General features: G+C 36.4%; 1 long non-coding RNA gene across 1 annotated transcript; it reads right to left on the bottom strand.

Annotated features, from left to right (window-relative positions):
• Positions 1–9,090: 9,090 nt before the first annotated feature.
• Positions 9,091–17,250, bottom strand: LOC141502779 (uncharacterized). Its single transcript, XR_012472650.1, has 4 exons — positions 16,879–17,250; positions 16,150–16,295; positions 13,665–13,696; positions 9,091–9,194 (listed from the first exon to the last, which is right to left on the bottom strand). It is a non-coding gene; the product is annotated as an uncharacterized LOC141502779 (long non-coding RNA).
• Between the last annotated feature and the right edge of the window lie 409 nt (positions 17,251–17,659).

The raw sequence follows: 17,659 nt of genomic DNA, 5'->3' as shown, positions 1-17,659 counted from the left end.
AAGGCAGATGGGGTTAAGTGGCTTGCCGAAGGCCACACAGCTAGGTAATTATTAAGTGTCTGAGACCAGATTTGAACCCAGGTACTCCTGACTCCAAGGCTGGTGCTTTATCCACTACGCCACCTAGATGCCCTTTAAACCATTTACTTTTGACCTGTTACTTTGAAGTACATTTACATTAAATTATTGTTAAAAAAAATAACCCAGTTTGCTCTTATACAGGTATTTGGTTTCCTTTGTGAAGTATAGGCAATATTTTCCATTAGTGGGTAGAGGCATTTTGGTTATTTCAAAGTCAAAGGGGGATTAATGTTAAAATACACAGTTGTAGTCCAACATCTTTTGGCTAGAAGGTTTATTCTTTTCCTGGTAAGCTGACAAAACCTTGGCTCCAAAATCATCTTTATTTTGAGAAATTATTTCATTTGACTCTTGTAGGCAATTTCTTGATCTTGCTGAGCTTACATATGTAAGTATATATAAGTATACTTTCCATCTTAGCCTTCCCAACCCAGCTTGAAAGGCCAGGTGGTTTGGGGGAAGTTATTATAGAATCATATAGAAGGAAACTTAGAGAAGATCTAGCTAATCTCCCTTATTTTGCAGATAAGGAAATCGGTAAAGGAGGGTGAAGAGACTAATCTAACAGAACACAAATAATAAGCTGGGATATGAACCCAATATTTCCTCCTCCCAAAGCTATTGTTTTTTCTCTGATCCTACACCAACTCCCTAATGGAAACATTCTCTGTCTGCCCATAAAGAGGGGAACTGAAGAAACAATGACCAATTTCAGCTGAAAGCATTGATTTTCTACATCTTCAAATTAAGAAGAATATGAGTGGGACCAAGACATCAGGTGGGATTCATAGAAATTGATTACAATATTGATTGTGCATCTCTTAGTTTCTCAAGTCTCTTAACTCTGTGATTACGTGGGACTGATACAATCTCAAGTACAGAGGACTTGGTTTTTATCTGTTTGGAAAACTGTATTCATTCAGAAGATAGTGTTTAAACTTAAATAAATCCTATTATGCCCATTATCATGACAATTCCATGCTTCTGGGATGAGTCCTATTGCCAATTCTGTCCCTTCTTAAATTGTTGTTCCTCCCCATCCCACAACCCAGGTTATAATGAGTTGCAGGTGGACTTTACTAATTCCACAGATTTGGGATCATTTGATCATGCTGAGTTAATACCTAAAGTAGGTCATGGATAATAGGCCATTCTTGTACCCCTTCCACTCTTAAAAATTGGAAACATTCCAAATTTCATGGGAGGGAGACTGGTGGACCTTGAAAGGATTGCTTAATCCAGATTGAGTACTATTATAGAGGAAGGAGACTCTTTTATGAACCTCTTGGTCATTATTCTCTGTTCTTTGGGGTACCATGAAAGGGTGGAACTTGGGGATCTCTACCCTCACTAACATTGTACTTAATGTGTTCATTTGATTGGGTCTTGACTGAGCATAGTCAAAGGGCTTTCCTGGAAATAGATGTCTCACTCCAAGTGAAATCAGTGAATACTAACCAGACACATGGGGAACATACACTTTGGTGGAAGAAATAATTTGCCAATCTGAATTCAGTCACGTCTTAGCACTCTGCTGTTTCTTTTCATAGAATCTTTCTGGCAAATCAAATGTTCTAGCCATTTGAATTTTATTTATGTTTTGGAAAGTACAATGCTGTTAGTCCCCAAAGCTCAAAAAAACAAAAATTCAAAGTTTTTAAATAACAAGAGTAGTTATAATTTTAACACATAACTTTTAGACTCTCTACTGTCTCAGTAGGTAGGCAGAAGTCACATGAACCATATCTCAGGGTTCTTCCTCTTGGCAAAATACCACTTACTGAGTCTGAAGGAAAAGGTATGAAAACCTTATTTGAAATGTCCAAGAAAACAGCTAAAAAATTCATGGTTCATTTTCATGATTTATGTGTAAATCATTCAATCAGCAAGCATTTTTTAAGTATCTAAGTGCTCACCAAGCACTAGAACAGGGGTGGGAAACTTTTACTGCCAGGGGACATTTGGGATTTATAACATCATTCGCAGATCACACAAAATTTCAACTTAAAATTTACCTGCTTTATTTGTTCAAAGATTTAATTAATTTAGCCCCCCCCAAAAGTTTCAAGGTTTACTGAATTTCAAGTCCTGACTGCAGTTGCCTTGGCAGTGCTATACTAAATGATTTTGTGGGCCTTATTGGACTTAGACATTACCCACCCCTGCTGTAGAGACACATTGAGAAAAGTAAAACAGTCTTCCCCATAAGGAGGAAGACTTTAATTAGATGTAATTAAACATTTTGATTGAATTAGATAATTGGATCGAATAAGGTAAGGAAATCATTCTAATGAAGAGAGATTATGTATATCTATCCATAAGTATAAATATAATTTAAGTGAAATGAATACACCAGTTTGCAGTCCCATGAAGAGTAATACCTGAAGTTTGGAAGAGGGGAGGGCTTGGAGAAAAAGATGATAGGTTTTTGTTTTGGATTCATTAGGTTTGAGAAGCATTAAAGATATCCTGTTAGAAGGGTCTAATAGGCAACTGCAGATAATGGAAGGCTATAGCCCAAGAGAGTGAATATGACTGGATAAAATTGTGAGCATCATCTACATATAAATTAAAACTAAACCCAGTGGAAGTTGGAGAGGTCAGCGAGTGAAATAGTAGAGTGAAAAGAGAAGGGGGATTAGAATAGAGCATCAGAGAACACCAAAGTAGATAGTAAATATCAGAAATGAAGAACCAGCCAAAGAGATTAGAAGGTCATTAGGCAAAGTGAAGAACTAGGAGAACAAGTGCCACACAAACTCAGAGAAGAGAAAGATGTTCAGGAGGGAAAAGTGATCGACAGTATTAAATGCTGCAGAGAAATCAAGAAAATGAGAATAAAGAAAAGAATATTAGATGGAACAGTTAAAAGATCAATGATAAATTTGGATAGAGTAATTTCAATTGGAATACTATTCCAGCTGAGATCTACTGGGGTGGGAGGTGGGGTCCATTGCTCATCTAAAAACTGACTGAAATTTTCCAGGTCATATGGCATGAAGAGGTTATCTCCCAAGAATTCAAGGATGCCTCCATCATCCATCTTTACAAAGGTAAAGGGAATAGATTGCCCTATGACAATCACAGGGGTATTTCTCTTTTAGTCATTTCTTAAGATTCTTGCCAGAGTCCTTCTCAATAGGCTGATCCTTCACCTGGAAGTTGATTACGTTCCTGAGTCAGTGCGACTTCAGAAAGGGTAGAGGAACAGCTGCTATGGTATTTGCTGCCTGACAACTCCAGGAAAAATGCCAGGAACAGAAAAGAGGTCTGTATACAACATTTGTAGATCTGACCAAGGCTTTTGATACCATCAGTCATGAGGGTTTATGGAAAATTGTGTCAAAATTTGGTTGCCCAGAGAAGTTCATCGGTGTTGCATGTCAATTTCATGACAGCATGCATGACCAAGTTCTGGATAGTGGACTATGCTCTCAAGATTTCCCAGTCACCAATGGAACAAAACAAGTATGTGTCCTTGTTCCCATACTTTTTAACATGATGTTTTCAGTCATGTTATCAAATGCCTTCATTGAGGATGAATATGGCCTCAAGGTCAAATACTGCCCTGATGGCAAATTCTTCAACTTGAAAGGGATACAAGTCAAGACCAAAGTAGGAGTGTTGGTGCCTTATCTTCTATTTGTAGATGATTGTGCTCTCAGTACTGTGTCTGAAGCAGATCAATTCTCTGCTACTCATGCTAATTTTGGTCTAACAACACCAAGAAAACAGGTGCTCCATCAGTCAGCAACACACCATCCATATGTGGAACCATCAGTTACAGAAAATGGAGAAGTTTTGAGTACTGTGGACAAATTCATTTACCTTGGCAGTGTCCTTTCCAAGGAGGTACACATTGACAATGAGGTTGACACTTGCATTGCCAGAGCTAGCTCAGTATTTGAGAGGCTCCAAAAGAAAGTGTGGGAGAGAAGATTTGACTGAAGGTCTTCAGAGCTGTTGTGCTGACCTCATTGCTATATGCCTATGAAGCCTGGACAGCCTACCAGCACTATGCAAGGAAATTGAATCACTTCCATTTAACTTGTCTTAGGAAGATTCTGAAGGTCACCTGGCAGGAGAAGATACCAGACACTGAGGTCCTTTCTTGGGCTAAACTGCCTAGCACTCCAACATTACTACAGAGACTATACCTACAAAAGGCTGGCTGGACATGTTGTTAGAATGCCAGACAGAAACTTGCCAAAAAAACTATTTTATGGAGAACTCACACAGGACAAGCTCACAAGGGGGTCAGAAGAAGTGATACCAGGACACCCTGAAGGTCTCAGTGAAGAACTTTAGAAATGATTGTACAGCATTGTACAGCACAGGACCACCCAGCATGGTGTGTCTTCTTCAGTGAAGGGCTGTGCTCTATGAGGAAGGTAGAATTGGAACAGCTCAAAGGAAACATGACATCCATAAATTTATAATACCCACTCCAGGTGTTCACATGGATTATTTGTGTCCAACTTGTGGTATTGCATTCCAAGCTTCAGCCAGAGTCAGACACACTGTAATTTGTGTCAAACATAGTGATGTCATTTTGGTCTTCTTCAATAATGAAGGACAAGAACCAACCAATTTCAATTGAATTGAAATTTGAATTATGAGATTGGAAACCTGCTAAGGGTTTAGAAAAAAGGGAACAGAAAGGAATTCATCAAATGATTACAGCTCAGGAGTCTATATGTGAATAAAGAAAGAAATATAGGGCAATAAGGAGCAGGGATAGTAGTATCAAGGGGGAATTTTATAAAGGTGAAGGGGAGATAGGATGTTTGTATGTAACAGGGAAGGAACCAGGTATATAGGAAGAGATTGAAGATAATGTGAATATGATCCAATTGAAGATAATATAAATATGACCCTGTGGGCAATCCTAGAAAAGGTAAAGGACATAGGTTCAAGGGGACAAGTAGAAAAGTAAGCCTTGGCAAAGAAAAGAATCACCTCTTCATCTGAGACTACAGTGAAGGAGGAGATAGTGGGTAAAGATGTCAGATGTGTAAGGAGGAGGAGAGGAAGGGAGGGAATCCTGAGTAAATGACTTAAAAAATAAAGACCGAGGCAAGGTCTTTAGCTGAATGGATGAGAGGAGAATGTGTTGTGAGAAACTTAAGATGAGAAAGCCTGTAAAAGGTGATGTGAAAAATGTGATAGTCAATTAAGGAGGCAATCAATGCTGCTTTTTTCTGCAATCAGTCCATTTAAGAATAGTTAACATAAATTTGTAGTGGATTCAGTCATTTTGGTTTTGTGATTTCCCCTGAGACCATCTGGAAACATGAATGAAGTGAAGCAAGTTGATGTTGAGACTAAGGCAGGGTTTGTGTTAGGCAAGTCATGAGCACAAGATGGTGTTCAACTAAGTTTGTTAATTAATAAGGTCAAGATTAGGAAAGGAGGAGAGTAGAGCCAATACAGAGTAGATGACCTAGGAAAAAAATTGGGGGTATTATAGAAGGAAGTGAGGAAGGTCACATTGAGAATGAAGGATAAGGATAAGGGCTCATAAGGTTTATAAAGACAGAATGATAAAAATGATGTTGAAACTAGATAACCTCTGGAATCCCTTCCAACTGTGACATTTTATGAATTTTGTCAGAACCCTAGCCTACTGTCTCCATCTCATATAAGAAATTGCATGAACTATGGAGTTCAGAATACAATGAATAGTAGCATGTAGGAGCTAGAGCAAGGGATAAAAAAGTTACTCTGGTCCTCTTCCCTTTCTCATTCTATACTCTATACCTTCTTATACTTATGTTATCCAGGAAAGGACTTGTCAGAGGTTCCCTTTACATGTTTTTCAGAATTAGAACCAAAAGGGACTTTGGGACTGATGGTTGCTCATTCTAGGATTTTAGTTTTTTTTAATCTCCTTTTAATAAAGTCTCGTTTCAAAGATAGCATAGTCAAATGGACAGATGCTTTCCTTGAAGCTAGGATGTGCTGGGTTAAAATGTTGCCTCTGATACAAACTGAATTTGTCACCTTAGGCAAGTTACAACCCATCTACTTTCAAAGACTAAGGCAGTTTACTCACCAAGGAGTTCCCTATAGTGATTCAATCATAGGTCCTTTCCCCAACCTATTACTTTTAAATATTTGAAATATAGGCCTGTGTGTGGGGAGTTGTTCTTAGGGTACTGGGAGGAAGCATGTATACTCTAACTCAATTGTGCTGCTGTATGTGTATGTATATGTGTGTGTGTGTGTGTGTGTGTGTGTGTGTGTGTATGTGTGTGTATGTTCCTTTTCCCTCTATTACTAATTTTCCCCTAATTTTTAAGCTAAAACACTTGCTTATTTCTTAATCTATTCCTACTCAGAGGAATTGAATATTCTTGTTACTTGTTGACCCATGTTATGTTATTTAGACCTGATTTTTTTCTCCTTAAAGGTATAATTCACTTTAAAATCTAAACAGATCATTTCAAAGCCATTTGCTAAAAGGTCACTGGTGACTCAAATGGAATTCCATTGTAGTCTGGAGAATACATGTTCATGAGACCTAGCAAGATTTGTCCTTCCATATACTTAAAAAAAATTGTCTTTAGCACTGTCTAAAATTTGTAGCTGGATGTTGCACAGAGCCTTAATTAACTGAATTTTGATATGTATTGGATCTGAATCCTTTTGCTTATTCTAACTATGGAGGCTTCAGTACCTTCTCCCTAGGATAAGTTAAAATATGCAGCACAAGAGATTCACAATGTCTTTCTTCCTTGTTCTCTAAGGGAATGACAGTTCTGAGTTCTTGTTGCTAAGAGGAGAATATGAACCTTCTGCAGCTCCCATCCACCTTCCTTTTTGAAGTCTAAAATAAAATTTGCTTTGTCATATCATTACCTTGTATACAAAATATCTGGGGAAAACATTGAATGTTTCCCATCTAAGTGTCATGATCTTTTTCTCTGTTCAATTACTGGGGAATTGAGGCACTGAGTTAACTTCCTCAAGGCTGTGAAAAGACACTCTCTAAAAGATGGAAAGGAAGTCCAGAATCCTCTCCTTGGCTAATACCTCCCAACTAGAAGTTAGCTGAAATCACTGTGCTATATGCCTCCTTTAATTTGTGGTGAGAAAGTCAAAAGGACTCTTTGGTCAAGCTGCTATTAATATGCCTATATCTATTCCCCCACCTCCTCTCGTGTAGTGCTTTTAAAAATAAATATCCAGTATTATGAAATTTCACTCTTATTTTAATAATAATGCAATGCCTTCTTGCTTTTCATTAAATTTAAAAAGCAGGTCTCTCTGTCTTACTGAATGCACAAAAAAGATAATTTCAGCTCTTATGAAGCTATATTATAAACAAATCACTCATAGATAGAAGAAAAAAGAGAACTACAATACAGTAGCTTAGTTATGATTCTTTGTGATTAGTAGTATTAAGATAGAAGAAAGGAAAAGATGTGTTGGGTTTCCAGTTTCACTTTTCTTTACTTTTTATGCCTCTCCTGGGGTTGGAAAACATAATTGAGAAGAAAATATGTCTTCATCCTTGGAGACAGGACAGGGCATGGAGCAACTTTATTAGGTTGGTTCAGAAAGTTGCTTTGACTATTCTTTAGCTAGAAAATTCAATTGAACTAGTATTGAAGCTTTGGATGGTGGAATATGGGTTAGGTGGGAAGGATAGTTAACACAAGTACTTCAGAGCAGTACTTCCTCCGCATTTGAATAGAACTTTAGTTGCACTTTGATATACATGATTTATGATCCTCCCTGATGCCGGATCATGATATAGAAATAGGTTATATATGTAACAAGATTCTTGAAATCTATCTCAGTGGAACTCAAAGCTAGTAGGTCATAACAAACTGGAAAGACTTTGACATTTAAGGACCAGACTATTTAAATTGCAAAAATCAGAGCATTTTCCTGTGTTATTTTAAGCATGTTTAATGATGGGGGGGGGTGATACATGAGTGAGTGTGTGTGTGTGTGTGTGTTTTGTTAGTTCGTGTTTGTCCAGAAATAATCATTATTCTTAATTTTTAAGCTTTTTTTGTGTTGTGGGCTCTTTGGGTAATCTGGTAAAGTCTGGGGATCACTTTCCAGAATGATGCTTTTAAATGCATTAAATAAAACAGAGAACTGCAAAAACAAATATATATATATATATATATATATATATTTATATATGTGTATATTTATGCATATATGTATATATGTGTATATCTATATCTATCTGTTTATCTATCATCTACCTTCCTTCCTTCCTTCCTTCCTTCCTTCCTTCCTTCCTTCCTTCCTTCCTTCTTCTCTATCTATATATAGAATCCTAGGTTAAGGACCCCTCCTTTGTCATAGAAGAGTGTGACCTCTCTGTAGGTATCAAAGGGCTAATATCAAGAACAAAATAAAAAACAACTTCATGGACAGCTCAGTGTCTAGAGACCATTCAAATTTTCTGACTCTTATGCTTTCTTGAACATAAATATCTATATCTCAAACCAGAATGCTATTCTGTTAATATCTCATTGAACTGGACTTTTCTCTGCCTAAAAGATGCTTTTAATTGTTGCCTTATGGGCAGGTGACCTCAAATCTGATCAAAAAGTGATTAGATTGCCCCACCTGCTTTTTTTTTTTTTGCCTCACCTGCTTTTAACTTTACCTAGTCTTGACCTCTTTTGCTCATGTTCAGGATATCTGTTTTTACTCATTAGTATAATGAGCAGGGTGGGGAAATGTATAGGAACAAATGTATCAATTAGATTTGTGACCCCAGCCTATGGGTGGCATGAAGGGACAGGAACAAAGTCTTTCAAACTGCATAAAAGAGCTTGTATTTTGGAGTTTCCCCACCCCTCTTTCCCACCATGTGAGAGGTGTACCATTTTGTTTCTCCACCCCTCTTTCCCACCAAGAGAGAGGTGTACCATTTTGTTAAGATATCTTAATAAAAACCATTTTATTAAAAAAAAGAGGCTCTTGAAAGAACATCTATTTGTTTGAAATTTATTAACTTTTTTCTTTTCTTTCCTTAGGATCTAATCGAATATCTACCCTTGAGTTCTGGAGGCAGTATCTACTCTTGTAGGTTGGCAGCATTCCTGAGGTCTTGCAATCTTCTGAAGTCTAAGGCCTTTGAACTACAAAATGCCCCCCCCCCAAGTATATATTTAAAATCATAATTTAATGTAAAAAAGAGAAAATATCAAAAACAAGAATATATCAAAAGCACTATGTCAATTATCTCTAAATAAGAGAAAGGACTAAGCATTTACATAGCACCTACTGTATACCAGACATTATGCTAACAGACTTTTACAAATATTCTCTCTCCTTTGATTGTCAATAACCCTGAGAGAGATAGGCACTATTTTTTTAAGGTTTTTTTCAAGGTAAATGGGGTTAAGTGGCTTGCCCAAGGCCACACAGCTAGGTAATTATTAAGTGTCTGAGGCTGGATTTGAACCCAGGTACTCCTGACTCCAGGGCTGGTGCTCTATCCACTGCGCCACCTAGACGCCCCTAGATAGGCACTATTCTTATGCCTATTTTAGAGTTGAGAAAATGAGGAATGCAGAAGTTAAGTGACTTTCTCAGTCATATAGCCAGTAAGTATCTGAGTCTGGATTTGAACTAAGATCCTGACTCTAGACCTAACTCTCTATCCACTGTGCCACCATTATTTTTAGTGAACCAGATTCAGGACTAATTCAAAGAAATTAAAGGAGAATATTCCCTTTTTCAGATAGCTATGTAATGTATTTTTATTTCACAGGGTTCAGCCATATACTATCTTGGGTGATCATTAACTGATTCATTTCTTTACAGTAAATGATCTTTGAGAAGCCAATGAATAGTTTTCATAGCAAATAGACATGGCAGTGTTACTTTCAGTGTATTTCAAATTTGCTTAATATGTTTGGAATTTGATCATATTATTTTAAGAGTCAAAAGATCAAGTATGACTGAGAAATTTTGAACTCTGTTGGAGTATAGATGCAACATTATTTCTGCACTTCAATGGAAATGATATGCTAATTTCTTTATAATTAGCATTTATAAAGCACTTTTAATATTTAAAAAGTACTTTATAAATTTAATCCTTACAGGAATCATGAGAGGTCTTATTATTGCCCTCATTTTATAGGTGAAGCAACTGAGGCAGATAGTTAAGTGACTTGCACAGGATCACACAGCTGGTAAGTGTCCAAGGCAGGGCTGGAGGTCTAGTCTTTTGACTCAAGGTCTAGCACTCAATCTACTTTGTTTAATAGACAGGAAGTTAATAGAAAGGAAGTGTGAAGAAGTTGTAATGACTGGAAAAGGAAGGTAAGCTAATGAGTAATCCCGGTGGGATGAAGTGGACATTATTTAAATGACATCAAGAAATTATTTGAGAAACTACAAGGGAAAAGTGGGGGAACTGAGAAATGAGAATTTAGAGAGTCAAGAGCAGCTGCTAATGAAATGTAATCCAGATAATTGGGTATAAGGAAAGAGAACTATTTAGCAAAGTGTTTTTTTTTTTTTATAGAAGAGAGGCTCTGGAGTCTTAGAGAGAGGGGGAATGAAAAAGTTATTTGAGAGAGAAATGGATTGTAAAGACAAATCTATTTTACAAATGTGTTAGGTATAGTATTTGAATAAGGATAGAAATGAATTGTACAGCTTTGGGGAAATGCAGATTAGAAATGTAAAAACTAGATTGCTGGATTGAATTCTGCTGATCTTGGGAGTTAAACTGTGTTCCTATAATTTGTTTACATATATTGTTTATGTGCTGAGATTTCCACACTGTGGAAAAACTCTTCTGTTCTTAAACCTCCCATCCCTCTCCTGTCCTACCAAAATAAGACCTTAACTCACACATTTCTTAGTTTTTCTTTCTCTACACTTACCAATGATTTCTTAAATGTTAGATCCAATAGTATTTTCTCAACCTAAATCTTTTTGGCTTCTCTGAAGTACTTTGAATACCACCACCTCTTCGATATTGTCTCCCATGTTTTCATGATACTGTTCTCTTTTGTTTCTCTTCCTACCCAACTGACCATTCTTTAGTCTCCATGGTGGTATTTTCAATGATATTTTGCCTTACTTTTTTCTTCCTATTGCCTCACAGTTTTTAGCTTCAATTAATAATTTCTGGGTAGATGACAATCTGATTTAAATATTTTGTTCTGTATCTCAGATGTTTCTTCTTTCATCCTATTTCTTGCCTTATAGTTTCTCTAACTACAATTATAATTTCTGGGCAGATGGCAATCAGTTTTATATATTTTGTCCTAGTATCTCAGATACTCTTCAGTTTTGTAACACTACCTGTCTATCGGACATTTCAAACTTTATTATGTGAGAGACATTTCATCCTCCACATATCCAAATGGAACTTATTATCTTTCCCACAAATTTACCCACTATTTCATTTAGGGTAGTATCATTGCCCTTTTATTTTCATTACTTCTAGGTATTAGTTTAGGAAGGAATTGGTATCACAGTCCTTTGGAGTCATCCTTAACTCTTCATTCTTCTTCAAATACCCAATTATTTATTCTAACTCCATTATCACTCATGTCTATTCTTTTTATCCTTTTACACAGTCACCACATTTCATTTATCCCTTCATCTCCAGTCACCTGAACTATTATAACAACATCTTAACAGCCTCCTTAACCTTAAGGATCTCCCCTCTCTAATCTATCCTCCACATAGCTGCCAAATTAAAATTCCTAAAATACAGAAATGTTTATTTTCCCAAATACCTAAAAGACTCTTCTGCTCAAATATAGGCAGTTGATTGATAGATTGATAGAAATAAATAGATGGATAGATCTAGTGGTTCCCTTTTATCTCTAAGGTTAAATGCAAAATTTTCTGATGCAATTTTAAAGTTCTTCATATCCTATCTCTATTCTACTTTTCCAGGCTTATTGTATGTGAGTCTTTAACATATTCATCTATACAACCAAATGGCCTTCTTATTCCTCAAACATACATTCCATCTTCCATTTTTGTTCTTTGGAATAGCTTGTCTCCCAACCCCTGCTTCTCCTCCACCATCATGTCTGAAATGTACTTTCTTCTCATCTCTTCCTCTTAGAATCCTCAGATTACTTCAAAATTCAGGTCTCCTGACACATTTCACTTAAGAATATTTTTGATTCTACTAGTTGCTAAAACCACCCCCTCAAAAATTACCTTGCATTTGTTTTGAATATGTTTATGTTCATGTTGTCACTACAGTACAATAAAGGCTTTTTGAGGATAGAGACTTTTAATTTTGTCTTTGTCCATTGCTTAATATAGTTGTTATGTACAAAGTCACTTAATAAATGTTTATTGGTTGTTGGTCGATTGACTAAAATAACCTTACACTACAAATGTCTGACTGCCTCTGTGATTGGGGTAAGAGAAGAATAAAAAAACAAGTCTGAAAATCTACCCTCTCAAAGCTGAGAAATACCTCATTTTTCTTGGGTGAAAGTGATAGAAATGGCTAGTAATTCTTCTATAAGTACCCTTTTCTGTCATATTTCTGCATGGTTTCATATCACAGATTATCATAGCATTAGTCTCATGCTCAGAAAGACCAAGGGAGAAACTGAGTTCTTTGGGTCATTCAGAAGACCCTTAGTCATTGACCTGGTGACCCACATTATATCCTGACTTTTTCTCGTGTCATCTATGTCTGTCTAGTTTCCAGTGAACTGAAGAGAGCTCTTTCATCAAGCTCCCGTGTTTTTGTGAAGTAATCTGTGACTTGTGGAACAATCACTGAGGATGCAGCTGCTGTCAGTTCCCTGATGAATTACCACAGTTTCTGTATTTTGATGCTGTGAGCCACCACAAGTTTGATTCTATTGTTTATTTTCCCAAATACCTAAACTGAAACAGAGTCATTTGCAATTACAGCTCTGAAACCAGTGCTATATTAAATGTGGCATCTGTAGCAAGTAATGACATGGCCCATTCACATACAGGGCAAAATGTAGATGTTTTAGCTAGGTTCAAAGCTCAAAACAGACTTCAGACTAATGAAAACCTTTACTTAGAATCCTCCAGATGAAAATTCAAATGCATTTTTGACTTTGTGCATTATTTACTTTTGGGACTTAACCTTCATCCACATTATTTGTTTTGCCAATTTGCATTTTGGGCACTGGTGATCTCAGGGCAAAATTTAGTCAGAAAAGAAGAGTCAAGTAAAATGGAATCAATCAGAAAAATCCAGTTATATTCCTGACTTAACTGCTCTTCTTTCTCATGTTGTTATCATGGAAAGGTTTTAAGGCAAGAAGTTACAACTGTGTAAAGTGGCAGTGTTATAGGCAGGGTTGAATGAAAGAGAAATGGAGAGCAATCAAGGCAGGGGAATCATAGTAGCAGAAGTTTAATTTAGATCTGAGCTAAAGAGGACCTGATTATGAGAGAATCATTGCTTTTTCCTTACAATGAGTTGTTGCTCAAGTAACTAAAAGTTTAACAACAACAAATATTCATAAAATGCTGACTATGTGCCAGACAAGGGAAAAACAGTTCTTAAAGCCAAGGATTGCTCTAATAAATAACATCTTATTGTGGAATAGTGGATTTGCAGTAACTTATTTTACCTCATCTCTCCTCTCTGGAATTATTTCCTCATCTGTGAAAAAGAAGGGAAAGCATTAAACAAGATGATTTCTATGATTTCCCCCATTTCTAAAACCCATAATTCATTCTTGAAAATAATAGTAACTACTTCATTAAGGAGACTGAGAAGATGTATGAATAGGTTTATATACAAATTAGGCTACATATTTTGTGGCTGCTTCATACTAGTACCCTCACTCAATTTGTTTCTTTATCCAGAATTCTCACCTAAGTTTTAAAAAGATCCCAATGTACTAAAATAAAGCATATGACTGAATCTAAGAATTTGAATTGAAATAAACATAAATGTAACATCTTACAATGGGGTTCAAAAATCAATTTGATGAATATGGAATTGGATAGGTATGGTTGGAGGGCAACTCACCACATTAAAAACAAAGAGCTGAGACTTTAGTGGATTATAACCTCAACATCAATAAGCAAGATGATGTGGTAAAAAAACAATGAAACAAGACAAAATCCTTTTGTGACTTTGGGTTACAGTAAGAGAGATATAGTTTCATGAAGTGAGGAAATGCTAGTCTCACCAGACTGTGTCTTGACTACATATGTAGTATTTTCATTAGTTCTAGGTGTTAGTTTAGGAAGGAATTGGTTTGGGGAGGATTAGGGCCCTTGAATCCATGTCCGACAAGTATCAATCAAAGGAACAAGATATGCTCTGTTTGGAAAAGTCTTATAGAAGATATGATAAGTATGTCAATTATTTGAAAATCTGTCTTGTGTGGCAGTGTTATAGGGGAGAGTTTGATGATCAGAGTTGATCAGTCTCTCTCATTTGACCTTTACCCTATTACTGATCCATTATTCCAGATGAGTTTATTGCTATAGAGACTCTGCTCCTCTGAAAAATTGTATCAAAGCATATGTGATTTTACATTTTATTAGTTTTGAGTCCCCAGTCAAAGATAGCACTTCTAACAATATACCTCAGAATTAAAATTTTCTCTGTAAACATTCTTTTCCCTGGTGCATCCTCTCATATATATTACCCACAAATATGCTCTGATTATCAATGTCTAGTGGTTACCACTTTTTATAAGACAAAGTAAATGTTGAAAAGAAAAATAAACAATGCCTGTCACCCCCAAACTTGGAAGAAAAGCATTGGGTGTCTCATGAAAGACCTGAAGAATAGAAAAGGAAATACTAGGATTATAGCTTTGTAGTTTGTATGGAAATTGCATAAAAATGCTTCTGTCCTGATAGGCTTTACTCCCAATCTGACCCTTACTCATTTTTTCATTGTAGTAGTTTTCCTTTTCCATGATTCTACTTCCTCTAGACTATGTAGCTTCTTTTAGCTTCCTTTTGTCCAGGTCCATGCTTCTGCTCATTCTGTTAGGAAGTAATTTTCTATATGAATCTCTTTTCTAAACCCACTGAGCTGACTTTTTAAAGATCACTCAAAGGAATGGCATCATTCTTCATCCTAGCATACTGTTTCTTTTCTGATTCATTCAAGGGACAAATTTGTATCTCATAAAAATATACCACCTTGTATGACTTCATCTTTTAAAGGGATCATAATATCTTATTTTTAATCTCTGTTCTGTTGTTCATTCCTGGGCTTTCCAGGACCTCTACCTAACTTTGTATTGTTTGACCCAAGAGGATAGAAATCAGGAGCAATGTATGGAATTTCCAAAAAAAAAATAAATGTAGGCATCAGGTCATGAAAATCTCCTGAAGAGTTAGAGATGTCCAGAATGAGTTATGCTATATCTGGAGGACTTGGGGTTTCTGACAGGTGACAACTTATCAACTATATCATAGAGAAGATTTTGTTCAGATACAGATCGGAACATATGGTTACTGAGACTCCTTACAACTCTAAACATTCTGTGATGCTGAGTCTCCTTTTGTATAGCTTTTTTCCTCCTCTCTCTGTCTGGCATTTTGCCTCTAGGATTCTCCTTTTATTCCCCCTTTCAATGAAGACAATTAGGTACAATTTTTTTGGTGAGAATATGTTTTCTGAAATTCTTTATCTTTTATTTATCCATTCTCTAGGAAATCTACTTTTTTTTTCAGGAATATTAACATATTCAGAAACAAGCCTTAACAGATTCTACCATTGGAGCTTGAATCCACTGAGAGCCTAAGGACAGAGGTTTGTACTTTCAAAATATTAGCTATGAGGCTTTAGAATGAGAGTGAGAGGAGACATCCAGGGAACAAGAGTTGATGTGACATATAAGTGAAACTACAAATCTATATTTTATGTGTCATCTTGTATACTTTATTTGTTATACTTAGGACACTACAGTAGTGGCAGCATTCTAAATTGGCTGTCTTTCTTAGGTCTACTTGGTTTTTTTTTTTTTTAGGTTTTTGTAAGGCAAACCAGGTTAAGTGGCTTGCCTAAGGCCACACAGCTAGGTAATAGGTCTACTTGTTAATAGCATGTCAATGTATTAATTATCCATTCAGGGAATAAGATACCTGAATTGTCCTGCAGGTGAAATTCTCCTTGAACCATCAGCTCAATAGTCACTTCAGTTGCTCTCTGGTGCATGAATTCCGTATCTTCTTGAAAGTCTCAGGCATCCCAGCTGGGTATTAGAGGGCACTCAGTCCAAAAATCTAGACTTCTCCCCCACCATTTTGGAGGCAGGAGTTAAAGTGAGGGTACAGTGAGATTCAAATTTGGTGTTGAATTATTTTAAATTTATGTTGATTAGGTTTGGAATTTAATGAGGATTAGGTGAAATATTGCTCAAAATATCAAGAATATGAAATCTGCAGTTCCAAAGATTCTATCTTGTATTTGGATGCTATTCTTTATGATTAAATTTACTGGATATAGTGAAAATAGAGAAGTAGTAAAAGAGGAGAAAAATTTAAATTCTCTCTACTTGAAACTGTCTACTTCTGGCCATCTTGTAAAACTACTTTCTGAGTATTCTTCCAGCTCTTTGACTATGACCAGGAAAATTTAGAACCATATAATTTGTCAGGTTATGGAAAGAAATAAGGGACCAGGAACATTTTTCAGATTCCACTTCAATCTCACTGAATCTGCAAGGAGAAAATAGAAGGCAGTGTTATGAGAAAAGATGGCCTTTATCTCCTTGACTACTAACTGCCAAGATTCTTAAAAACTGATTATTCTGGATAACAGTGCCTTTTCTCTTCCTTATTTAGATATTTAGTTAACCTCTGAAGACTGACCTCTGGTAATATCCATCAGTATTCTTTGATTCTTATATCTTCCTTTGATATCTGGAGGTTGAAATTCAGGGGAGGAAGCTCTTAGTTCACAACCAAGGAAGCAGCAATAGTCCAGCCCACTCCCCTTGCCTGTATGACAATTAAGAATTTTATATCTCAAGGATAGGGGGAGGGAAAAGGGGAAACAATCAATTTCATAGGATAGAATACAAATTTCATCCCTCACTCTGTCCTATCATGTGGCTTCTTGTCCCAGCGTGCACTTGGATAGTCCAGTTTTCCTGTCCTTTTTCTGTTCTAGTGAGGTTTAGGAAAGTTTAACTTTTGGTGGTGTCTCATAAATTTTGTTTCTCTCTGTAAGAACTTTTAGGGCCCTCTGGTCCCCACAGAGATGAAACAGCAGTGCAGATACATTCACTATTTGGATGATACAATATTTCATAGGATTCCAGACCCAATTAAGAGCTGGGAAATGCCCCATGGGTTGACAAAGGACTGAGAAGTACTTGCTACTGTTTGATATTACCATTAAAGGCCTGTTTTTTCCCATTAGGAAGCAGACCTATGAAAGTAGGCCCTATGTACCATGGTTACACAGAACAGAGAACATCATTAATAATGTTTTTGTTTGAACTGCAGTTACTTCCAGTGAATGACAGATCCAAAGCTACATTTTTTTCTCTCTGCTGATTTAGGGAAAACATCATCAGCATATTGCCCTGTCATATGAAAAGTCTCTTGGAAAACCAGAATAGGAAGATTGGGCATGAAACATGATAAT

This window comes from Macrotis lagotis, chromosome X (assembly GCF_037893015.1).
Source record: "Macrotis lagotis isolate mMagLag1 chromosome X, bilby.v1.9.chrom.fasta, whole genome shotgun sequence".
Lineage (NCBI taxonomy): Eukaryota > Metazoa > Chordata > Mammalia > Peramelemorphia > Peramelidae > Macrotis > Macrotis lagotis.
The sequence above is the reverse complement of the archived record's forward strand: the minus strand, read 5'-3'. Positions and strand labels throughout refer to the sequence as shown.